Source organism: Crinia signifera, unplaced genomic scaffold (genome assembly GCF_055691185.1).
Source record: "Crinia signifera unplaced genomic scaffold, ASM5569118v1 HAP2_SCAFFOLD_144, whole genome shotgun sequence".
In the NCBI taxonomy this organism is placed as follows: domain Eukaryota; kingdom Metazoa; phylum Chordata; class Amphibia; order Anura; family Myobatrachidae; genus Crinia; species Crinia signifera.
Genome location: NW_028142037.1, coordinates 46,225 through 56,523, shown reverse-complemented (window position 1 = coordinate 56,523; position 10,299 = coordinate 46,225). Strand labels below are relative to the sequence as shown.

Genomic DNA, 10,299 nt, shown 5'->3' with positions numbered 1-10,299 from the left:
TAATGGCCTACTGTCGGATCCATTGCCCATTTTGAGAAGAACGAGGCAGGGATGCCCCCTCTCACCATTACGGTTTGCTTTGGCTCTTGAGCCATTAGCTATACATCTAAGAGAATCCCCAGAATTTCAGGGGATTCAGATTCGTAATATAGACCTTTGTGTATCCTTATTCGATGACATGTTGTTGTTTCCGTCATATCCACAGTACGCCATTCCATTGATATTCCGAATGTTACATAACTTTGGTACCTTCTCGGGATACAAAGTCAATGTAGACAAAATCAGAGCTACTACTTTTAAAAGCCCCCCCACCCACATTCCCACCTACTGATATATTACACTCAATAAAAATTCAAACATCCCATATTAAGTACTTGGGCATACAAATCCTTAATAGGCTATCAGATTTATATAGGAGAAATCATCCCCCAATTATGTCAAAAATCCTGAAGACACTCCACGACTAGACTTCCCTGCCCCTTTCCCTTCTGGGAAGAATTGAAGTTGTGAAGTCAGTGAAAATCCCGAGAATAATGTATCCAATGCAAATGCTCCCAACAAAAATCCTGTCCTCCGATGTTAAAACCTTAACACAGGCCTGCTCCAAATTCATATGGAATGGTAAGAAGCCTAAGATCTCCCTGGTGAAGTTAAACCTTTCTAAAGTTAATAGAGGTTTGGGACTCCCGGACATTACAAATTATTCCTGCTCTCTACTAACTTGAGTGGGGGTGGGATGGCTGCAGGAGGCCGACTTGTATTCTTTATTTGAATTGGACAAGGCTGTCCTCTTCCCGTACTCGCCCAAAGCCCTTATACACGTACCGAAGAAACAAATCCCATCACACGTATATAGCAACCCCTTGTTTCAGGATATGCATAGTGCATGGCACTTCATATGCTCTAAGATTGACCTAGACCCACTGTCTACGGAATGGATACCTATATGTGGCAATACACTGTTCCCTCCGGGAATAAATAACCCAATTTTCAAGAGACTTGAGCGCAAGTCTCAAAAAACTAAATATACCCGGTGTTTGACCCAGGAGGAAAGACTTTATCGTTTACCACTCTTAAGGACAAATTTGGGCTACCAAATAATGCTCTTCCCAATAATCCAAATTCAACACTTCGTGCAATCTTTACCAACCCAAAATATTATGTCATCATCCCATTCCCTGCTCCACACTTGGGTGAATAAAATCCAGACCGACACCTTTAAATCAAAACTCATTTACACAGAGATGCAGAAGAATCCTTTATTTGTATTACAAGAAAAGACGAGGGATTCGTGGGTGCAAGACATCCCATCCCTACAAGTATCTGATATATTCAAGTACTATGAATCATCTATGAAAACTCTCCAATCTTCAGCCTTGCAAGAGACACATTAGAAGACCATTCATGGAGCTTTCTTGTTGCAGAGACAGCGAAGCTACTTTGACCCCAATGAGACGGAAAGAGGTCTCAAATGTGGCTATTATTCTGCATCTCTGTTCCATAACTTCTGGGACTGTGGGTACATAAAAAAGTTTTGGTTCAAGATTATACACTATATACAGAAGAACTTTTCCTAAAAAGTTAAACTTCAACCCATACCAGTAATATTCCTAAATTTTGACACATGGCAACTAAATAATAGCCAAAGACAACTCATACCATTTCTGACAATTTTGTTTACAGTGGCAAAAAAGGCAATATAGAAGTCTTGGATCACCAACCATAAACCAAACTTACCAGATGTGGAAGAATTATTAAATAGTTATAGGACTAGACAGATATAACAATATACAATCCATTCAATCGCTAAAGAAATCTTTCTTGAGGAAGTGGGAAGCATACATCAGAACTAAAACCTTGGCCACTCAAAATTCTAGAATCCCTTGACCTTCACCCGGTTATAGAATGATTAGACCCATGGAAACTGTTATGATCTGGGGGGGCAACACAGAATTGTTATAAAAATGTGTACTAATTGCTATGTTGTTATGTTCATACTTTAAAGGCTATACCCTCTATTCAGAGGAACACCCAATAATCAGTATTACCTTCCCAAACCTGCGGATCGCATATGTTAATCTTTCATCTGATATGGTAATTATTGTACTTAGACAAGTGGTATAATATGACGGTACACACCGCATTGCCTCCTGTTACTAAACTGCGTTTTCCGAACCTCCCCTCCCCCCCCCCCCTCTTTCACGTCCCCTTTTATTACTCTTTGTTGAATATAAATTTTATTTAGGAACCGTTCAGTCTATATAATATTTAAAATACTGCATGAGGAGAAGAGGTTAAGTTTATAAAAGGTTACTGAGAATGTTGCATATCCATAAAGCCAGCAGGCTGGCAAATTGCTACTCCTTTTTACATCATTGGTTAATTGTATGTACGCTCTCACTCATTCCCTCCCAAGTTGTCATACTTTTTGATTGTCGGTTCACTACTGTAAGTGACAAAATTTATGTTGTGATTTAATGTAAAACCAAATAAAAATATTTAAGAAAAAACAACAGATTATAGGACTGAAACCAGCAGGTAGGCAGTTTATAGTGCATGAGGTCAAACTTTCGGTTTTATGATCAAGAGAGTCATACAATACATTGGATAATAAGGAAAAACTGGACATAGGACTGTAACAACCAGAAAAGCAGCTTAAAAGCAAAATTACTTATGGCACTACATAACATAGTTTTAGAGACCTTCTAAATAACAAGATTTTAAATGAAAGCAAGCTAAAAATTGGATGGGTTATGGTATGCAGGGCTATTATTCTTAAATGGAAATATTTACCTGTGCTTTGAAATTCATAAACTTCTGTTCCAGCATCTTCAGAGACACTGCACTGCATCCTGAAGACCTCTTGTACGTCCACCAACAAGCCTTACATTATATCCAGTGTTAGAAGACATTTGCTTTCTCTTGGCCAATGGATACCCAAAAACCTCAATATTCAATTGAGTAGCTGCCCTAGTGAGAAGTGGAAACAATAAAAATTAAACAATACCAATGACACATTTTATACTGATTAAGCACCCTACAGGAAGTTAGAGAACTGGATATACACTGAGTGGCCAAATTATTGACACTTATATGCAGATCGGCCATAACTTCAAGTTGTTGCTGCTAGAGGGCCAGATAGCTATAATAAAGGGAATGCAGGACAAACGAAGCATCAATTGCACGGTGTTGCTTGCAAAGAAATGGGTAAAAACGTGAATAACCGAGTTTGAACACGGGATGATTGTAGGCGCTTGAACCGTTAGAACCAGTTTCAGCAAAACAGCTGCACTTGTACTTCAAAGCAGCAGTTATTAATGTTTACAGAGAGTAGACTACCAAGCAGAAAACCTGGTCTCATCGTCAGGCTTGTGGTCGTCACAAACTACTGAATCTGTCCAGTCCAACAGAAGAGCAACATGACATCAAATTGCGGAAATCTTGATCAAGGAGCAACTGTGAAGGTCTCTGAACGAAACTTAGCCGTATAGGATATGGAAGCAGATGACCTGTTCGAAAGCCTCTACTGTCTGTCTTGAACAAGAGCAGACGTCTCCAGTTCATAAGAATTGGACAGTAGACAGCTGGTAAAGGTTCATGTGGTCCGATGAAAAGTGTTTTCAATTACACCATGCAGATGGCAGGGTGCGAGTATGGAGAATACAGCACAAAAGCATGGACCCCAACTGCATTTCCACAACACTTCAAGTGGGTAGAGACAATCTTATGGTTTGGGGGGATGTTTTCTTGGCATTGGTTGGGTCATTTGATTCCTGTGGAACAACGTCTGAATGACCAAGGGTATTTGAGTGTTATCGCAGATCAAGTACATCCTGTTATGTTAATGGGGTATCCTGCTGCAAGAGTTTTCTGAGGTGGCTACTTCAGAAATAGTTGTAATTCCATTGGGTGTTACACCCGGACATTGTACCATGATAAAATTGAGAATGGCTGTAAGATATCTTTTTGAGTTGCGATGGGGAGGGAAAGGATGAAGTTTTCCACGTGTTGTAGAACTGCAGGGAAAGTTTATCATTATAGGAGGTCATGGTGGACTGTTTTTCCAACTAGAGAAGGTTGTAACAGTTCATTGAGGGTAGGAGGGTTTTTGGAGGTCCAGTGAATTAGGATGAGTTTTTTTAGAGATTGTTAAAAAAGAATGGTTGTGGAAGCCTCTGTCTGTAGATTCCCCGGAAAAAAAAGTGTAAGAAAACATAAGCAAGAAGGTCGAATAAGCAGCTTATTGATGAATGAGGTGACCTTATGCCAGAAACGTTTTATTTTTCCACAATGCTGGAAGGTAGCTGAAGAGTGATGGCATTTCTGACAAGTACCTGTTTCCTCTAATACAAAGTGCTTTCTTTGAGCCAGAGATATGTACGCCCTATGGAGAAAGCAGAAGGGTACCTCCTGAAGATATGCAGATTCGAGGTGTTGTAGGCCATATCGTAGTTCTTTCATAAATAGGTCATTTCTGTTATGTGAGGAATAAATGGAGTCCAAGGTGTTATAAAATTAGTCCATGTAGTGGTAGCAGCAGTATCTATCAATTGAGAGTAAAGAATCTTGGTATGATACCGTTTGGTAAGTAGCAGCCTCAACTGAGTGTTTATAGGATCAGGCGAACTCTGAAAATATCCCGGTTTGTGGAGAGACAAAACATGACAACGTAACTGCAGGTACATGTAAAATTGTTGAGAAGAGATTGTAAATTGCTCTTGGAGAGCAGAGAATGGATACAGATGTCCCCCAGGATCAAAGACATTGGATAGAACATCAAGACCGTTTTCCTTCCAGTGGTAGAAAGTTAATAGAGAATGGGGGGGAGGGGGATAACACAGGGTTACCCCAGACATGGACATATGGAGAACTATGATGATTCCGATGTAATTTTATGTTTAAAGAGAGCCATGTGGCATATGTGTCTCTGAACATGATGTTAGGTTTAAAGTCAGTGGGAATGCTACGGAGATCAGAATGTAGAAGGCCAGCAGGAGAGTATGGGTAAAAGAGGGCTTGGTCCCAAATTAGTTTTATTATCACAGGAACACTGGAAGCTGGGTTTGACACAAAAAGCAGCATATCATCTGCAAAGAGAGATACCTTAAGGAATTGGAAAGTGCATCTAAACGCTTTAAAAATACAATGTTTCTGTGACCTCCAACGTTTAATAGCAGTGTATCACCCGGAACAGTATTTGGACTGTCTGGGCAAATGTTATCTCAGAAGTGTAGTTGTATCCATGAACCCATGTCAGAAGGTAAACTGTACTACTCCGGGGTATTATGGATACAGTCATAATTATTATGCAGTACAAGTAAACGCTTATTTCCCTGTTATCTCCAGCATATAACTACAGCCGCATAGCTTATATTTTATATGCACACTGCTTGGAACTGTATTAAGACAGTTTCGATCTATAATTAGATTCATAACCACTCCGTGTAGACAACAGCCAGTTACATAAAATACCCAAAGAACAAGTGGTTCTCTAATCCATATACTTACCTGTAACTCATTTTCGAGTTTCTCATTTACTTACTCCTTTCTGTCTTGGCTGGTCTCTAAACTGTAGGCAGCACTCACCCCCCACCTCTGTGGTCAGCCACAAGGGGAGGACAGCAACGTGCCACACCAGCACTTTCTTTCATCTATTTTCTCAGGGTCGCTTACCCAGTCTCTACCCCTCAGTATCTCCCTGTACTGGAAAATCTCTTTTCAACAGGGAGACGCGGGAGAGAATTGGACAACAGCACCCTTATCTATTGGCTCCCTATTTAGGAACCCCCCTGCTGTGCACACAGGCCCGCTCACCCGCAATACCCCAAAGGGCCCACCTAATTTAAACTGGTGGCAGCCTGCCAGGCATGTTCGAAAACATTTTCTGAGGAAGGGAGACCTCCTCGGATAACATGTATTAATTTCCAGTCTGGTTATAAGGTATATAAAGCTGGGCAGCAGCCGCCTGTCACGCAAGGGCCCATACAGAGCCAATCACCACTTTTTCGAGACCTGGAGGGGAGGTGCTCCCCCACAATACCTAGAAAGCCCACACGATCTATATTGGTGGTAGCTGACCACAGGATTCGAGGGACCTGCCAGTCAGGAAGGGTGACCTTCTGTGAACTGACCAGATCCCACTACCTGTCTGTTGAAGGTATATAAAGTCGGTTTGGGAACACCTCACATCACCCCCACAGGAATCCTCAGATCACCCACTTATTCTTGCATCTTTCTTCCCTCATCAGAACCCTACCTCTTAGATTCCTAGGGATAGCTTACAATTAGCTGGCCATCCTAGGCTGAGATCCACCAGAATCCAGCTTACGGGCTGCACTAGTGGGACACCAACAGATTAGCGGATACCAGAATTTGGGTGAACATAAAGAAGCACCCTTATAGTATCGATTAAACTGATATCCCAGATCTGTATTTGGCGAAACTTCACTACTGACGGGATATTTATATTTATATTTGTATAAGGATTGACAAACGGTGTACGTATCTGCCCTCTGTGGCAATCACTAAGTATCTTACGACGGAAATTGTTAAATACCGTATCGTGCACCGCATTTCTTCTTCCTTTTTTATGTTATTTATGTATGTGTGTCTAGTTCAAGTTACATGTTTGTCCAGTAATCTTTTTTAAGTAATACATTATTAAAAGTTATATTTTAAGAAACCCATTTTTCACTAGGAGAATGAGGGGAATTCCTCATGAACTCCCCCAGCCTCCTGTACATTGTGTAAACTAGATCAATTATTCACGGTTATTCTACTACCAGAGACATTGTTTCTCCATCTATGTACCCAACAGGTTAAACCTAGTGTAACCCTTTCCCATCCTATATAAAAAAAATTTTTTGACCATTCCGGATACGCAGGGATTGTCCTGCGCTATCAATTACTAAAGAGTGCCCCGAAAAACAGAGAGTCTTTTTCTTCTTTCTTTTGTCTAACTATAACCACTCTCTTGGGTGCACCTCCACGTCTCCAAATTAAAGGAAAACGTTGTTTCCGACAACACATCCTCTATTGTGGAACATCTATCTACCTTAAGGTCAAGGTATATACCTAGTTACTAAACCTTACTGTAAATCCCAACCTGTGCACCGGTCGCCATTTCCACTTCCCCTTTTCCCTTCTAAAAATGGTATCAGATTCCTCATACCACCTCTACTAACAGAGTCCATGTCAAGAAGAATCCATGCAGTATTAAGGACAAAAGGTGGCCCAACATTGTATTGAGGGCATGGCTACTCAGTGTATAGTAAATAAACCTGGACTGTATCTTAAAAACTTTTGTATTCGGATTAAGTAAAGCAAGCTAAACACAGTACTGAAGCCGCCAGGATGGCAGCTTACAGCACAACACCACAAAGCATGATGCCTTATGATCAAGGACTGAAAACCGTATACTATTAGTATTTGCTCTAAGCAAAAAAATTGCTTAGAGCATATATAAAGTTAATGGTCCAAGGGACCTTTAACTTTAAAAAGATAAGTACTACTTTGTGACTATCCCATCACATATTATGCTTTTAAGCTAACCCACCCCCCTATTGTCCAAGGCCTGTTAGGGTGTCAGAAGCAAGAGTGAGTGGTGTGAGAGACAGGTGTCAGAAAGAGCAAAAGAGGAGCTAGAAAGTGGGAGAGGGGTGGTCAGGGAAAGAGCTTTGTGGAATAAGAGGTAATGAGAGAACGAGAGGTGCAAGAGAAAGCGTTCTGATAGAGAAAGGGGGATGAGGAAGAGAAGGATTGCGAGCAGGAGTAACAATGTCAAAGACAGACTGGATCAAGAGTCAGTGTCAGAGAGAGGAGGGGAGAGTGGGGGTGTCACATAGACAATGAAAGAGTATGTCATAGAGAAAGGGGTTAGACAGAGAGAGGATGTCAGAGAGCTAGAGAGATGATGCCGTGGAGAGGAGGGTGGTAGAGCAAGGGAGAGACTGCCAGAGAGAGAGGAAAGAGGGGAAACTGGAGTAGAGAGGGGAGAAAGACCAGGGGCTGAGAGAGATGAGTGGCGAGATGGAGTAAGAGTGAGGGTTGAAAGAAGGGGCAAGGGGGAAGAGAGGAGGGGAGTGGAGTACAAGGGTAGAGAAAGGATAGACAGCAGCTAAGAGAGTGGGTGACAGACAGTGGGTGGGGGCAGAGCATGGGAGAGAGAAAGGGGGGCCTGGGACAGAGCAAAAGAGGAAGGACAGGGTGGGGGCGAGAGGGTGAGCCAACAGGAGATGAGAGAAGTTAAGGAAACAGTGAGGTGATGGCGCTAAGCTGGCAGGTGTGAGACAATGGGGCGGGAGGGTGAGGTGACTAGGGGTGAGAGGGGGCGAGGTGAAGGGGTGATTCCACAGGGAGCGAGAGGAACTTTGTGGAATAAGAGGTAATGAGAGAACGAAAGGTGCCAGAGAAAGCGTTCTGATAGAGAAAGGGGGACAAGGAAGAGAAGGGTTGCGAGTAGGAGTAAGAATGTCAGGGAGAGAATAGAGGAAGAGCCAATGTCAGAGAGAAAGGGGGAGTGGAGATGTCACAAAGACAACAAAAGAGTACATCGTGGTGAGAGAGGGGGTAGACAGAGAGAGAGAGAGAGAGGGTGTCAAGGAGAGAGCTAGAGAGACGATGCCATGGAGAGGAGGGTGGTAGAGCAAGGGAGAGACTGCCAGAGAGGGAGGAAAGAGGGGAAACTGGAGTAGAGAGGGGAGAAAGACCAGGAGCTGAGAGAGATGAGTGGCGAGATGGAGTAAGAGTGAGGGTTGAAAGAAGGGGCAGGGGAAATAGAGCAGGGCAGGGGGGGTACAAGGGGAGAGAAAGGACAGACAGCAGCTGAGAGAGAGGGTGACAGACAGGTGGTGGGGGCAGAGTATAGGAGAGAGAAAGGGGATTGGGACAGAGCAAAAGAGCAAAGACAGCGAGAGGGTGAGCCAACAGGAGGCAAAAGGGGTTAAGGCAACAGTGAGGCAACGGTGCTAAGCTGGTGTGAGTGAGACGGTGGGGTGAGAGGGTGAGGTGACTAGGGGTGAGGGGGTGGGGTGATGGGGTGATTGCACAGGGGGCAAGAGTAGCTTTGTGGAGAAAGAGGTAATGAGAGAATGAGAGGTGCAAGAGAAAGTGTTCCGATAGAGAAAGGGGGATGAGGAAGAGAAGGGCTGCGAGGAGGAGTAAAAATGTCAGGGAGAGACTGAAGCAAGTGTTAGTGTCAAAGAGAGAAGGGGGGAGTGGTAGTGTTGCAAAGACAATGAAAGAGCGTGTTGCGGAGAGAAAGAGGGTAGACAGAGAGAGAGGGTGTCAAGGAGAGAGCTAGAGAGATGATGCTGGGGAGAGGAGGGCGATAGTACAAGGGAAAGACTGCCAGAGAGGGAGGAAAGAGCGGAAACTGGAGTACAGAGGGGAGAAAGACCAGGGGCTGAGAGAGATGAGTGGCAAGATGGAGTAAGAGTGAGGGTTGAAAGAAGGGGCAGGGGGAACAAAGCAGGGCAGTGGGGTACAAGGGGAGAGAAAGGATAGACAGCAGCTGAGAGAGAGAGTGACAGACAGGGGGCGGGGGCAAAGCATGGGAGAGAGAAAGGGGGTCCTGGAACAGAGCAGAAGAGGAAAGACAGGGGGAGGGTGAGCCAACACGAGGCGAGAGTGGTTGAGGCAACAGTGAGGCGACGGGGCTAAGCTGGCGGGGGGTGAGACTATGGGGCGAGAGGGTGAGGTGACTAGAGATGAGAGGGGGTGAGGTGATGGGGTGATTGCACAGGGAGCAAGAGGAGCTTTGTGGAGAAAGAGGTAATGAGAGAACGTGAGGTGCAAGAGAAAGCGTTCCGATAGAGAAAAGGGGATGAGGAAGAGAAGGGTTGCGAGCAAGAGTAAGACTGTCAGGGAGAGACTGGAGCAAGTGTCAGTGTCAAAGAGAGAAGGGGGGAGTGGAAGCGTTGCAAAGACAACGAAAGAGCATGTCGTAGAGAGAAAGAGGGTAGACAGAGAGAGAGGGTGTCAAGGAGAGAGCTAGAGAGATGATGCCGGGGAGAGGAGGGTGGTAGAGCAAGGGAGAGACTGCCAGAGAGGGAGGAAAGAGGGGAAACTGGAGTAGAGAGGAGAGAAAGACCAGGGGCTGAGAGAGATGAGTGGCAAGATGGAGCAAGAGTGAGGGTTGAAAGAAGGGGCAGGGGGAATAGAGCAGGGCAGGTGGGTACAAGGGGAGAGAAAGGATAGACAGCAGCTGAGAGAGAGGGTGACTGACAGGGGGTGGGGGCAGAGCATGGCAGAGAGAAAGGGGATCCTGGGACAGAGCAAAAGAGGAAAGACAGGGTGGGG

At 44.2% G+C, this 10,299-nt stretch overlaps 1 long non-coding RNA gene across 1 annotated transcript; it reads right to left on the bottom strand.

Annotated features, from left to right (window-relative positions):
- Nucleotides 1-1,245: 1,245 nt before the first annotated feature.
- Nucleotides 1,246-5,294, bottom strand: LOC146053278 (uncharacterized). The gene is made up of 2 exons (XR_014467717.1): nucleotides 2,794-5,294; nucleotides 1,246-1,513 (listed from the first exon to the last, which is right to left on the bottom strand). It is a non-coding gene; the product is annotated as an uncharacterized LOC146053278 (long non-coding RNA).
- Between the last annotated feature and the right edge of the window lie 5,005 nt (nucleotides 5,295-10,299).